This window comes from Ovis aries, chromosome 13 (assembly GCF_016772045.2).
Source record: "Ovis aries strain OAR_USU_Benz2616 breed Rambouillet chromosome 13, ARS-UI_Ramb_v3.0, whole genome shotgun sequence".
Classification (NCBI taxonomy): domain Eukaryota; kingdom Metazoa; phylum Chordata; class Mammalia; order Artiodactyla; family Bovidae; genus Ovis; species Ovis aries.
The window spans coordinates 71915557-71931100 of record NC_056066.1 but is presented as its reverse complement, the minus strand read 5'-3'; the positions used below and the strand labels follow the sequence as shown (position 1 = coordinate 71931100).

At 45.7% G+C, this 15544-nt stretch overlaps 1 non-coding gene across 1 annotated transcript; it reads right to left on the bottom strand.

Annotated features, from left to right (window-relative positions):
• Positions 1 to 1992: 1992 nt before the first annotated feature.
• On the bottom strand, positions 1993 to 2142 carry LOC114117666 (small nucleolar RNA SNORA79). Its single transcript, XR_003591331.1, has one exon. It is a non-coding gene; the product is annotated as a small nucleolar RNA SNORA79 (small nucleolar RNA).
• Between the last annotated feature and the right edge of the window lie 13402 nt (positions 2143 to 15544).

Below are 15544 nucleotides of genomic sequence, written 5' to 3'. Positions count from 1 at the left end.
CCACCCTAAAGTCTTCATCATTAACTAGATTACCTCTGTAAAGACTCTGTCTCCAAATAAGGTCACATTCTTAAGTAGTGGGGTTGGGACTTCAACACATGAATTTCCATATGTGGGTGTGGGAGGGGGAGTGTTGGGGGAGGAAACATATTTCAATCCATAACAGGCACCTGTAGCACCCATAGCAGAATATTAGAAATGTTATTATCAGCACGATCCTTGCAGGCTTTTATATGTCATGCTGCCCCAGGCCATCTCAAGTTGCCATGGCACTGGTTTCCTGGAAAGGGGTCAGAAAAGTCTTTCTTGCCTGAGCCACAATGGTGACATTCCTGTCTGTCTCCCAGGGCTTCATCCCAGACAGCTCAATGTGCCAACAGTCTCTGGGGTGCTGGCCAGCTTATGCCCTGTCGGGTCAGGCCTGTTTAACTCCTTCTCTCTCTTGCTGAGAAAGTCTGAGAAATTCAATTATTATATTAATTTATTTGGCATCCACTTCTATTATGCTTACTATGCACCAGGCATTATTCTAAGCACCTTGCACACAATTAACTCATTTAATTCTCGTATCAATCCTATGAGGCAGGTGCTATTTTCACCTCCTATATGATCAAATAGAGGCAAAGAGAGGTTAATTTGCCTAGGATTTCATGATTAGCAAGTGGCTGAGCTGGGGTTTTAACCCAGGCAGAGTTGTTCTGAACAACCACATTATGAAGGGGAAGCAGTGTGGCAGGAATATAAACTTTGACATCAGAGAAATGTGAATTTGGATTTCAGCTAGTGAGCAGAACTGGAAATTTCCATCACTGCCTGCCCCCAAAATAGTTTTTCTAAGAAGAATAAGCCCACCCCCTAGTTCTCCTGGTTGTGTTCCACTATGTCATTCCAGGTCTCAGGTGATTGGACTGAGGTGGCCATGTGACTCAAGGGTGCTCCACCTGTTGGCTGGGACCCAAGGATGGCAAATCAGATTTCACTCTCTGGCATTTGGCTAAGAGGCTTGAGCAGTGAGGATGTGAGCTGAAACGTTTTGGTCCAGAGGCATCATTGAGTTGGAATGGTCATTCTGGGTCAGGTGCAAGTTTGAATGAGAAGGCAGTAGAAGGTGGCATAGCTGTAAAGAATCTGCCTACCGGTACAGGAGGTGCAAGAGATGCAGGTTCCATCCCTGGGCAGGGAAGATCCCCTGGAGGGGGAAATGGCAACCTGCTCCAGTATTCTTACCGGGAAAATTCCATGGACAGTGGAGCTTGACAGGCTACCGTTCATGGGGTTGCAAAGAGTCAGACATGACTGAGGGACAGAGCGCACACACACACACACACACACACACACAGAGAAGATACATGTGGGCCACTGGAGGACTGCTTTCAGCGGTGGGAAGAATGGAGCAGAGCGCAAAGAGAGACAGTGATGCCTCATGCTAGAGCAGAAATTGTTCCCAAGAAGGAAAGACAAGAGGCACACACACTGTTGTGGACCCTCCCCTTCACTGGTGCCCTTATACCTTCAGCTTCTGTGCACGTTGGCTGCTAACACCTTAAAGTTGTTCCTTCCCCAGAGGAAACCCTCAACCTTAGGGCTTCCCAGCCAGGTGGGTTAGTTCCTCTGTCCTCAGCAACCAGCTGCCGAGGACTGACTCACACGAAGTACAGAAGGCTGGCATCCTGACTCAAGATGAAGCCGACTCTGTGCCACTCATACCCTGGAGCTCCCTGTAAGATCAGGCTGGAGCTGGTCTCCACCTGAGGTGACATTCCTGCTTAGATTTCTTCTCTCCCCTTCCCTGCCCTGATTCCTTCCCGCCTTCCTCCTAGGAGCCTCCCTCAATAACCACTTGCACAAGAATTCCCATCTCAAGGGCAAGTTGAATTCCCAAGAAACAAAGACAGGTTGCTGTCCCCTTTAAGGCTCCGGAACATTTGGTCTTGTTGAATTTCCTATCCTAGGATTCCGAGTCACCTATTTTCTTTCTTTCCTTTTTTCCCCAACTGTTGGACTCCACAAGAATCAGAAAGCACTGATGGACAGCAAACCCATTCCCATGGTGCCCTGAGTGAAGACAAGTCAACTTAGATATATGATGGACTAAAATCCCACTACTTAAGGCTCCAAGCAGTGAGAGGAACTGAGTAACCTATTTTCTGTATAAGGACCTCTGATTGAGTTAGATCAAGATGGCCTCTCTGTTTCTCACAGCTGAGCAAGTCCAAATTGAGTGAATTTGGTAAAATTTGTGAATCATTCTTAATCTGACTCCATCTGGAAAATGGGCTCATTATTCCCCTAACTTTAGTGCTTGCTTTAGAGACTTAAGAGAATGTATTTTGTGACAGCTTATAGCATTGTGATTGGTTTAGAGTAGGCACTCTGTTAGTGAGTTTCTAGGCTTTTTGTTTGTTTATTTCATTCTTTTTTTTTTTTCTTTTTAACAATATTCTCTTTCTCCCTTACTCAATTCAGCCTGGGGAAGCATTAAGAGAAAATTCATCAGAGTGCTATATGACTTTCAAAGCACCATGGAAATGTGTGAGTTCAAAGAACTATGAATTTAGAGTCCCAGAGGTCCAACTTCAATTCTCTAGCCCACTGCTTCTCAAACTATAATGATCTTATGAGTCACTCGGGGTTATTGTGAACATGCAGACTCTGATTCAGGAGGTCTGAGTGGAGCCCAGGACACAGCCTTTGAAACAGGGCCCCAGGCAGTGCCAAAGCTGTTGGTCCTCAAAACAGCAAAACGTGGAGTGGTAAAGCTCTAGTCTGTCTTTCGGTTCCAGAGTGATTTTTTTTTTCCCTCACCACACAGTCAACCTGAATGGCAGGCTCTTCCCTTTTCATAGCATTTTGCACCTCCTGTGAGATGTGGTTGCTGCCAATAAGGAGAGCTCAGTGGTTGAGATAGCCAGGAAAGCTGTCGGTTGTAAAGGAAGGTATGCGGTAAGTACAGCAGGGAGGTGGGAGCCTGCTGAGGGGCCTTGCTCCTGGAAAAGGAGTCAGGAAAGTCTCCTTGGTGGGAGGAGCTGTCACACTGCCCAGATATCCCCTGATCCCTACATGCCTGCTCCCATACGCAAGGACCACACACAAGAATCCCGGGACTTCTATGACATCTCACCTCCTGTTTCCTGGACTCTGCTGTTGGTGCCCTGTCTTCTGGACAAGATTATCCACATCTGAACCCACTGTGTTTCTGTGGCCATGGCCTTGAACTTCCCAGCTGCCTGTGTATTAACATTAGAGGTCCTGGCCTGCCTCTTTCTGATCCAGGGTCTGTTTTGACACCATGACTAAAATGAGAGGTTCAAGCGGTTCCAGATATGAGGAGGAAAATGTGTGTTATTTCCACAACATTTAGTGCATTTCCTTTTTTCATTATAATCCTGGCCAAGTCCTTACAAACATTATCCTTTCCAAACCGAGATTGGTTTTCCTTGTTCATGGATGCCAACAGCTGGGGTAGGTTTCCCCCATCTGCTCACTTTCTCCTTTGCCATTCTTCTTTCTTTGCCCCTGTTTTCCCTCAGGGTTCTCAGCATGGAGGCTTTGTCTAGGAAAGGCCACTGTCGGCCTGAGTAGGAGGAGGAGGTCTTCTGCTTTTTGTTAAGCCACCTTCTGTTGGCGTATCTCGGAGTTTCCACTTACAGCCTAGAAGTAGCTGAACAGAGAACAGGCCCTTGATTGATTAATCCTTTCCTAACATATGCTAAGAATTCTGATATGCCAGACACTGCTCTGGGTTCCATGGATACAGCAGTAAACAAACATGGTTCTTGCCATGATAGTCTAGCTAGACATACTATTCTAATCTTATCAATGGGGGCACTTAACATACACACATACATACACCACAGACACACACACACACACACACACACACACACACACACACACACACACACACACATTCTAGTCTTCAACCTCCTGAGAAACCCAATCTCACTATCTACAGGGGAATGGCTTCTGTCCCAGGTCCAAAGAAAACAAAAGAAATTCTTAGAAACGTCTATTTGAATAGCTATTATCAAAAAGACAAGAAATAACAAGCATTGGTAAGCATGTTGGAAAAAGAGAAACCTTGCTTATTGTTGGTGGGGATGTAAATTAGTGTAGCCACTATGGAAAACAGTATGAAGTTCCTACAAAATTTTTTTGTAAAAATAAAAAATAGAACTATCGTAAGATCCAGCAATCCTACTTCTGAGTCTGTTTCCAAAGGAGCTGTAATCAGGATCTTGAAGACATATCTGCACTCCCAGATTCATTGCTTTATTATTCACAATAGCGAAGACATGAAAGCAACCTAAATGTTTGTGGAAGAATTAATGGATAAAGAAGATGGGGCATGGACTGTTATTCAGCTTTAAAAAAGGAGGAAGTCCTATCATTTATGACACATGTCTCAACTTGGAGGACACTATGCTAGGTGACATAAGCTGGAGAGAAAAAGAGAAATACTGTATGATTTTGTAATAGAGTCTGGCAGAGCGAGGCCCTTCGGCAAGTGGCTATTGCTGTGCACAATTACCTCTGCCCACACTCCATGCCACTTCCCACATCCTGTTCCGGGCAACGTTAACCTGGGACTATTAGTCGTCCTGCTTAGCCATTGGCTGGTGCCATAGTGGGCCCCTCCCACAAGTGACCGGCAGTCAGTGAGCAACCGTTAGAGGTCCTGCTCAGCCATTGGCTGGCGCCACAGTGGGCCCCTCCCACAAGTGACGGGCTGTCAGTGAGCAACCGTCAGTGGGTCCGTTAAGCCAACAGTTGTCAGAGTGGTGGGCTTCCAGCAGAGAGTGAGGTAAGAGGTGGATCCCAGCCTTCTCCCAGCTTTGGGCTAGCAGATGAGCTGGGGGTCCCAGGGAATAGGCTGAGGGCTCCAGAGCCCTCACCAAGACCACCCACTGGCCAGGCCCAGTCCTTGAGGCTGAGATGAACCTCTCCCCAACCCTGCCTCTGCAACTTAATGGCAGTGGCTGTCTGCATGGGACACAGTTGGGTGGCCTGAGAGCCTGGGTCCTGGGTGCCTGGCTCCTTCAGTGACGATAACTGCGTCTGGGGACCTGGCTCCAAGGGATCCACCAACTAAGATCTACCTCCTCTTTGCCAGGACCAGGACCTTGCAGAAGGAAAGTCGTGCCTTGAGAACTTGCCCTTTCTTGTCAGAACAGAGAATAACATTGATTTTGGTGGAGGTTTACAGGAGAGACTCAGCTCTATGACCTGACCTCAAGAACAAAGGCTCTGACACCAAGAAGTTTGCAAACTACTCATGCCCCTCCCTCACTGTTCATAGAAAAGGGCTTTGCTAAGAGCTTCCAGGGAGTCAGAGGTTTTTAAGGCATGAGCCACCCATCTCCTTGCATGGCCCTGCAGTAAACCTTTCTTTGCTCCCGACTCTGACGTTTTGGTATTGTCTGGCCTCACTGTGCTTCAAGCACAAGGACTTGGGTTTTGGTAACAGTTTCACTTAAATGTGTAATCTAAAATAGCCAAACTTAGAAGCAAAGAGTGGAATGGTGGTTGTCAAGGGCAGGCAGAGGGGGAAATGGGGAGTTGTTGGTGAAGGGGTATGAAGTTTCATTTATGCAAGATGACTAGATTCTTCAGATTTAATGTAAAACAATATGACTGTAGTTAACAATAGTGTGTTGTACACCTGAGGGTATGTATTGTTAAGAGGGTAGATATTAAGTGTTCAAGTCACACAGGCCAAAAAAGAAAAACGTGGTAAATTTGTGAGACAATGGAGATATTAATTAGCTTGAGTTTGGTGAACCTTGCACAACATATTCGTTTATATGCATACCTTAGTGAAAGTCGCTCAGTCATGTCCGACTCTTTGCGACCTCATGCACTGTATAGTCCATGGAATTCTCCAGGCCAGAATACTGGAGTGGGTAGCCTTTCCGTTCTCCAGGGGATCTTCCCAACCCAGGGATGGAACCCAGGTCTCCCCAGTTGCAGGTGGATTCTTTACCAGCTGAGCCACAAGGGAAGCCCAGGAATACTGGAGTGGGTACCCTATCCCTTCTCCAGAGGATCTTCTCAACCCAGGAATCAAACCGGGGTCTCCTGAATCACAGGCGGATTCTTTACCAACTGAGCTATGAGGGAAGCCCCCATATATATACCTTACATATACACTGACAAATAAAAATTGTGTATATATGTATACCTTACATATACACAATTTTTATTTGTCAGTTATACCTCAATAAGGCTGTTGAAAGTAGAGCTAATGTACTTTGGTCATTTTTTCCTCTAGGGGAATTTTGAGGGCAAATGGAGTGGGAGTCACAGGAAAGGTTTAAAAGTACCATTGATCAAAGGAACCAAATGGCTGGAGACTTGTTTGATGTAGAAGAGGGGACACGAATGCTCTGAAGGGTCTGGCCCCTTGGTGGAGGAGGATGCTCTTGAGGGAAGGCAGTGAGTCATAGCTGGGCCCCGCGTGCTTATGGACAGAATTTCAGATCCAGCAAGGAGAGGCTCTTGCTTGAAAACTGATGGTGAATACAGACAATGCTCCAATCCCTGTGGAAAATGACTGCACTCAGCTCCCTAAATTCTGTGTTTCTCCATATTTATATGTGCTGTTACCCAGTGAATACCTGATTAAGGAATGCAGCTGCCAAATGAATACATTTGTCGCTCATCAAATGGAACCATAAAGCCAGCAATGATGGGGCTTATTATAAACCTTCTTTCACTCAGTGAAAAATCCTCCACACGTCCCAGCCGGTCTCAATATCGCCGCTAATGAAATGGGTAACCAATACACAAAGATATGTATTCAAGAGCAAATTAACTGCCTCAGGAATAGGCATCATAAAGATTGCAGCCTGGAAAATAAATAGACAATGTATTGGGCAAATTGGCCTCGTGTTTAAGTGTTGATGAGTTGGAAATATTGGTTTAGCTTCTTGATGGAAGCTGGCAGTATGGGATGCTGGAAGGCAGACATTAGTATTGAAAAATCAAGCTGGTGAACCTCTTATTTGCTAGAACTGGGAAATGGTGAGAAGGAGTGAGCAATGAGCCCTTCCTGAGCCGTTACTTGGTGCCAGGCCCTGTGTTGTTGCCATGTAATTCTTGTATCACCCAAGAAGCAGAAAGGCACTATGTTTTTAGCCTTACCTACCTATGACCATGTAATCAGATGACACAAAGAGATTTTGTTTTCTTTGTCCAAACCATTAGTGCATTCTTTAAAAAGAGTTAACATCTCTTAAATGAGCTGCCAGATATTTCTGGGCTCCCTTGAGCCCTTGCTCATGATCGGAAAAAAAGAAAGAAAGAAAGAAAGGGAGGGAGGCAGGAACTGAGAGAGGGGAGGAAGGATAAAGGATTTCCATTTGCATCTTCTGTTCCAGATTCTGGTCCTTCTATTCCACACCGACTCTCTGCCTTTATTCTTCTCTGGAAGCTTTCCAGAGCAGAAGGAGGCAGTGACCTGCAGGTTGAATGGCCTTTGCCAGCACCTCAGCTCAGCACCTAACCTCAGGTTAGGTCTACTGGTCTTCCCTCCCTCCTCCTCCCAATCAATACACACGCAGGGTGGGTTTTGAGTCATGTGGGTTTGGGTCTTGTGGTCTCGGGCAGGTCTCCTGACACTCCAGAGTCCCTGCTGCACCTGGAGAGTGAAGATGAGCTCGTCTTCCTCATGAGGCATTGAGAGGAACTGATGAAATAACGCGCAGAAAGTTTCCGGAATGATTCACAAACCTCAGTCCCTCCTAAGTCCTGATCACCTCCATGATTTTCACAGGCCTTCCTTCTTTCAAAAGGAGCCAGTGAAGGGGGTAGTGGAAAGGAAGGTCGCAGCAGCTGTAGGTTCCTCTACAGAGGAAATGAATGGAGCTGATCTAATGTGTAACAAAATCACAAAAAGATAAAAACCCAGCAGCCCCAACCACCTGCTTATGCACCATTTTAATTACTGTTTATTATTTAATTTATTCTTTTTTATTAGTATGTTTAAAATATTGATAGTTACTAGATTTCCTTATTTTTTTTTTTTTAGCCTGATTTACTACAATGATTATTTTTAAAGGAAAGCCAATGAATTGTTTGGGCTTATCTGCTGCCCAATCTAGGCTAAATGACAGTCAATTTCCTTTTGAGGTAAATGGATTCTGAAGGGCAGGAGAGGCTGTGCGCCCCATTTGTATATGGGCACACATCTTAGAAGTAGGCTCCCCAGAAGCAGATAAGGGTGTAAACACCTGTGATTTCCCTAGGAAATGATCTGAGGAAGTGTCTGCAGGGAAGTGGCACAGGGAAGGGAAAATACAGAGTGCCTTAAAGAGCAGGTTAGTGCACTAGCTCCTGGGGAACTCCTGGTAGGCAGCATAGAACCTGCATCACGGTCATCCTGCCTGAGGGGGAGGGAGCTGAGCTGTTCATCCACCAACACAGGTCAGCGGTTTGAATACCGTTCCTGGGGACAACTATTCTTCAGTGTTTCCAGCCTCCATGCAGGGGCTAAGTGGGGGGTTGCAGGTGCTTACAGTAGGAAGCCATCCCCTTGCTGGGACTGGTGAATCCCCAAGAGGATGTGGGTTCAGGCACTGAGGTACAAACTTAAACATCTGGGATCCATAGAACATCTCCCATTTACAATGTTGTTGTTTTCCCCCTCTGGCTTGCTTGCTGCAAGGCCTGCAGGATCTGAGTTTCCCAACCAAGGACTGAGCTCAGGCCCCATCAGTGAAAGTGCCAGTCCTAAGCACTGAGCCACCAGGGAATTCCTGCAATGGTGTGTTTCTGTATGTGTCTTTCTCTCCAGACTATGAGTTCTCCAAGGGCAGGGACATATCTTGTTTTCATGCCCACTGTGCAGCACAAACCTGGCCTAGAACAACCACTCAGCCAACACCTCCTGATGGACTGAATGACTGATGGAAGGAATAGGTGATTGAAGACCTTGTAAATGCGCAGGGTTGAGATTATAAACTCAAATGCTTGCAAAAGCCAGGGAGAGGGTTAAATGAGTAGCACAGTTCAGAAAGAAGAAAAATGAGAAAGTGTGGATTGTGGGAACATGGAGGACATAGGTCCTGTTAATGGCACAGCAGTTATTTAGCTTTGAGTGACTGTCACCTAGTGGGAGTTGGACCCATGGTGGCTGGACCTCTTGACTTTTTAAAAAGAAAATCCAAGACTCTCTATTAGGTAAAATTTCTTGATTTTTAAATATGGCCCATGATGTAAAATGTTTTGAAAACTAGAGACAGATCCTTCAAACATGCCTGGGAGCTGTAACTCATTGCAAGGCGTATGTAGTCATCCAGATACACAGAGCAGAGCACAGCACAGAGTTTGTCCAGAGAGGTAGAGGCCCAGATCGCCAGAGGTCCCCACAGTGAAGTGCCCTTGAATGTCCATGGATTAGATGGATTAGTAACATAAAGAAGGGCCTGATAGTTTCATATAGTTTCTTAGGCAGGAGACTTGTGTTCTAGGGCTGGCTGACTTGGGGTGCGGGAACCCCTCTATTCCCACATCAGTAAAGTAGGCATATTAAGACCCGACCTCTTTTGTGGTGAAGGATAATATGTTGATAAGTGCGACAGTCCAAGCTTGGTTGGTGCCCTTCTCTGCTCCCACTGAAGATTGTGTCCTTGGCTTAGGGTTCTTCTAGGCCCTCTTCCCATCTCTGCCCTAAGCCTTCAGGGTCTGCTGTGGTTTTAAGGCTCATATCTAGTGGTCTTTGTCATGATCTGCCTGTCTTTGCCATGTTCCTGGCAGCCTAGAGGGTGGTGTGCTAAGCTGTGATGTCCACCTCTGGTATGCCACCTTCTGGACCACTCAGCTTGGGTTTGAAGCCTGGAGCTCATGACTCAGAGAGGCAAATATGAATTCAGTTCCTGCTTCAAAGGAGCTCATAGACCAGGGGAGGTGGTCCCTACTCTGCGACAACACAAACATAAGGATCAGTGGCATTCCTCAGTTTACCAAGTCCCATTCCTTTCCTTCCTGGGCTTTCACCTAAACTACATTTCCTGATGTTCAAGCTAGTTTTAGAAAAGGCAGAAGAACCAGAGATCAAATAGCCAACATCCGCTGGATCATGGAAAAAGCAAGAGAGTTCCAGAAAAACATCTATTTCTGTTTTATTGACTATGCCAAAGCCTTTGACTACGTGGATCACAATAAACTGTGGAAAATTCTGAGAGAGATGGGAATACCAGACCAGCTGACCTGCCTCTTGAGAAATCTGTATGCAGGTCAGGAAGCAACAGTTAGAACTGGACATGGAACAACAGACTGGTTCCAAATAGGAAAAGGAGTACTTCAAGGCTGTATATTGTCACCCTGCTTATTTAACTTTTATGCAGAGTACATCATGAGAAACGCTGGACTGGAAGAAACACAAGCTGGAATCAAGATTGCCGGGAGAAATATCAATCACCTCAGATATGCAGATGACACCACCCTTATGGCAGAAAGTGAAGAGGAACTAAAAGCCTCTTGATGAAAGTAAAAGAGGAGAGTGAAAAAGTTGGCTTAAAGCTCAACATTCTGAAAACGAAGATCATGGCATCTGGTCCCATCACTTCATGGGAAATAGATGGGGAAACAGTGGCTGACTTTATTTTTGGGGGGCTCCAAAATCACTGCAGATGGTGATTGCAGCCATGAAATTAAAAGACGCTTACTCCTTGGAAGAAAAGTTATGACAACCTAGATAACATATTCAAAAGCAGAGACATTACTTTGCCGACTAAGGTCCGTCTAGTCAAGGCTATGGTTTTTCCAGTGGTCATGTATGGATGTGAGAGTTGGACTGTGAAGAAGGCTGAGCGCCAAAGAATTGATGCTTTTGAACTGTGGTGTTGGAGAAGACTCTTGAGAGTCCCTTGGACTGCAAGGAGATCCAACCAGTCCATTCTGAAGGAGATCAGCCCTGGGATTTTTTTGGAAGAAATGATGCTAAAGCTGAAACTCCAGTACTTTGGCCACCTCATGTGAAGAGTTGACTCATTGGAAAAGACTCTGATGCTGGGAGGGATTGGGGGCAGGAGGAGAAGGGGACGACAGAGGATGAGATGGGTGGATGGCATCACAGACTCAATGGACGTGAATCTGAGTGAACTCCGGGAGATGGTGATGGACAGGAAGGCCTGGCGTGCTGCAGTTCATGGGGTCACAAAGAGTCGGACACGACTGAGCGACTGAACCAACTGAACTGACATTTCCTAGACTCCCTTGCAGTTAGGTGAGACCGTGTGTCTGAGTTCTGAGCAATGGAATGTGGGCAGAAGCAATGTAGACTGATTCCAGCATGTTATGTTAGTCACTCAGTCATGTCTAACTCTTTGCAACCCCATGGACTGTAGCCCACCAGGCTCCTCTGTTCATGGAATTCTCCAGGCAAAAGAATTCTTGAGTGGAGTTCTCAAGTGGAATTCTAGAGTGGGTTGTCATTCCCTTCTCCAGGGGATCTTTCCAAACCAGAGGTAGAACCTGGTCTCCTGCATTGCAGGCAACTTCTTCACTGTCTGAACCACCATGGTTGCGCAGTTCTCAACATACTCTCTCATTCACCATCCATTGGGTAAATGGAGAGAACTCCAAGCATCAGCAAAGGTCCGAATAGTCAAAGCTATGGTTTTTCCAGTAGTCATATATGGATGTGAGAGTTGGACCATAAAGAAGGTTGAGCGCCAAAGAACTGATGCTTTTGAACTGTGGTGTTGGAGAAGTCTCTTGAGAGTCCCTTGGACAGCAAGGAGATCCAACCAGTCCATCCTAAAGGAAATCAAGCCTGAATATTCATTGGAAGGACTGATGCTGAAGCTGAAGCTCCAATACTTTGGCCACCTGATGTGAAGAGCTGACTCATTAGAAAAGACCCTGATGCTGGGAAAGATTGAAGGCAGGAGGAGAAGGGGGCGACAGAGGATGAGATGGTTGGATGGCATCACTGACTCAATGGATATGAGTTTGAGCAAGCTCTAGGAGATGCTGAAGGTGTGCTGCCGTCCATGGGGTCCCAAAGAGTTGGACACAGCTTGGCTACTGAACAACAACCAAGCACCAAGACAAGTGTGGAGCCACAGTATGAAAGGGCTTGAGTCCCTGAATGGCTGCAGAGAGTAGAAATTTCCACAGCTCCAAGTGACCTGGGTTATGCTGTGATATGAAGGATAAACGTTATTGGGCTATGCTCCTGAGATTTGGGAGTTGTTTCTTTCATCAGTTATCCCACCGTTACTGATACAGTGCCCTGGGGGGAAGTGTCATACAGAATGCCTCGAGAACTCCTGGGCCTCCTGGGGAACCCCTGAGCTCTCAGCTAGGGGATGGGCTGGATTCTGACCCAGCGTTCATTAAGGAATCTGTGGGCTGTCTACCAGGGCCTGGGGAGTGTGGAGCTGGGGCGTTTAGATCTGCTTCCACATACATTAAATTAAACACAGTTAAATGGATTTTGTGAAGCCTCTTGAGGAGGGTAGAAAGAACTTTAGGCAAGAATAATTGTTCCAAATCTGGGAATTCACATCTCAATGGTACAGGATAGACTTTACTCCTTCAGGGATAGCTAAAGACCATGAACTGCTCTTGGCAAGTGGTTCTACTTCCAAGAGGCACTCTTCTTGCTCACTCTGTGAACAGGTGAGAGTAGGACTGAAGATGCTTCTAGCAGGCAAGGATCCTTGAACTTGAAGCTTCACTAGCAACTTCCATCCTGCCCCTTAGGGATCTGGGCCAGAGAGCTTATACATAAGCATGTATCAGTGCATATCTGCTGCAGAGGGCAAGGGGAAACAGTGCAGTCCCACATCATTTGGAGCAAATGTATTCCAGGCATCATCCTCTTTTCTGGATATTTATGCCATCTACACCTTCCCCAAGGGTTGGATTATGAGATTCAAAAACCAGCTCTCTCTACTTCTCACAGAAGGGAGGTTGTTGGAGCCCTGCAGATGGATGGAAGCTGGAGAAAAAGGTATAAGAATCAAGGCAGCTCCTGAGGGTAGGAAGCAGAATAAGGTGGAAATGGGATGGACCCCATATTTTTGCAATTTCTTTGTCTCTCCATTCAAGATTTAAATTTCAGGGAGAGAAGCCATTACGCAAAACATGAGACATGACAAGACGTTCTCAAAGAGATGCACAGGCTTCCAGGGCCCCCAGAGTTTCCCATGGGAATGTTCAGTTTTTGCTGATACCACTGCTGAACAAGATAAGGTGATCTTCGTCGTTCCTATGAGGAATGCCATTCCTATGTTATGCTCTCCAGGTGTGTCCTCCAACCCCCAATGTTCTGAGCTCCACGGTAGCAAACCAGTACAACATAACTGCCGTCAGCAATGACGGTGAAGGCTGAGCGATGACTCCTGGAGGCTCAGAGGTTGAATTTTCTAGACCTAGCATCACTCAGCAGGTTCAAGCATGAAAAGTTGCCTGAGATGGATTCCTGGGGTGGGGATTGACTTAGTTCTATTTGCTTCTTCCTCCCCCCAAAATAGCTAACAGCCCAACCTTCAGGACATTTTAAATTACAGATTATGATAGTTTATTTGGCAAGGTACCTCTGTATTTCTTAAAACTAACAAGTAATCCCAAGGCAGCATTTGAGCCTTGATATGGGAGTGATTGCTCCTGCCTGTGCTGTGAAAGGGGTAGTTGCAGGGACTTGGGACACCAAATGTCTCTGAGAGGAAGCCCCATTTTAAGAGTATGAAGCACAGCAATCGTTGAAGAGTAGTGTCAACCAAACTCTCTGAACAAAGATGCACTGGATTAGACCCTTGAAAACAAATTCTCAAGATCCTAATGATTTTCCAGGACTTTCTGATGCTTCACTGGTCATCTGGGCTGTGGCATCAGGAGGCAGGCTCTTCTCTGTAAACAGACTAATTTCTGCATGTAGGTCAGGGCGGATCTCTCAGAACAGAGAAAATCAAACCAGGGATCATCATGGAGGGAGAAAGAGAAGGTTTAAAAGGGCAATCTTGGTAATATTTTACTGCCTCTTTAAATGAGCACTAGTGTGATAGCCAATAGCTTGTTTATCTCTTAAGGCATTTATAGACTGTTTCCAATGTGTGAGGCATTAGGAAGGATGGATGAAAACACAGAGAAAGTATGATCCCCGTTCTCAAAAGAGTTATAAACTAGGGGTAATGATAATAAGTAATAGTAATAGGAGGCTACCTTGTTTGCAAGGTGTTTGTGTGTGTGTGAATGTTATAGTGCTCCTCATCACAGGTATTATCCATTCAGGATTTTTCCTGAGAGCATCAGGAAATCCAAGCTCAAGGAGGTTAAGCAACTTGACTAAAGTCACACAGCTTATCAGTGAAGAGATTAATTTTTTTTAAGATTTTCTTTTATTTTACATAATACATGTATCTAATCTTTGTTAAATTCTTCTCCCATTTGGGTTATTATAGAATACTGAGCAGCGTTCCCTGTGCTATATATAGTAGGTCCTTGTTGGTTATCTAATTTAAAAATATTTATTTTATTTATTTGGCTGCACTGAGTCAGTTGTGGCACACAGGATCTTCGATCTTCATGGCAGGATGTGGGATCCTTAGTTGCTGTATGCGAACTATTGGTTGCAGCATGCATGTGGGATCCTGTTCTCTGACCAGAGACTGACCCTGGGCCCCTGCATTGGGAGTGCAGAATCTTAGCCATTGGACCACCAGGGAAGTCCTTGTTTGCTCTTATGAAGCTGTGTGTCATCTTGGGAAGGGCACTGTGGGCTAGGAGGCAAGGGACTTGGGATCTAATCTGGTCACAGCCTGGTCACTGGTCTTCTCTGGCTTCATTTCCCATCTATAAGCTCAGGAGGAGGGAGTAGGAGGAAGCAGCTGCTTGTCCCCTGAGTCAGCAGACTGCTGACATCTCCTAACCTCCTTTCCCCTGTCCTGATTCCATTTCAGACAGACATGCCTGGGGCAGGGCAGGAAGAAACACGCACATGGGTTCCCTTGGAACCACCATCTCTGTCAATCTGTTCTGAATATACTGTAATGCTGGGAGCTCAAGTCTATGCTTTTTTTTTTTTTTAATGTATTCATTTATTTATCTGGCTGCTTCGGGTCTTAGTTGCCACATGCAGGATCTTCATTGCTGTGTATGGGTTTCTGTTATTGTGGTGCAGGCTTAGTTGCCCTGTTGAATGTGGGCTCTAGTTCCCAACCAAGGATCAAGCCCATGTCCCCTGCATTGGAAGGTGGATTCTTAACCACTGGACTACCAGGGAAGTCCAAAATATATGCTCTTAATAGCAATTTTCTTTGTAGTTGTTGCCCTGCTGCTGAGCCCAACAGTTTTCTTTCCTACAAAAGGATGTCTTATGAAAAAAAAACACTTAACATAGCTCCAAAATCATGACTATGGTATTCACCTAACTCTGCAGGATCAGAGAAACAGAGGAAACAAAGCTGGACCTTGTCCATGGAGGCAGTGAAGTGCAGTGGGTGTGTGGATCCTTTAACTTGACCTCTTTGAGCCTCTGTTTCCTCTTTTGCACAAAAGGGACAATACCTTTACACCATATTAAATAAGATGACAT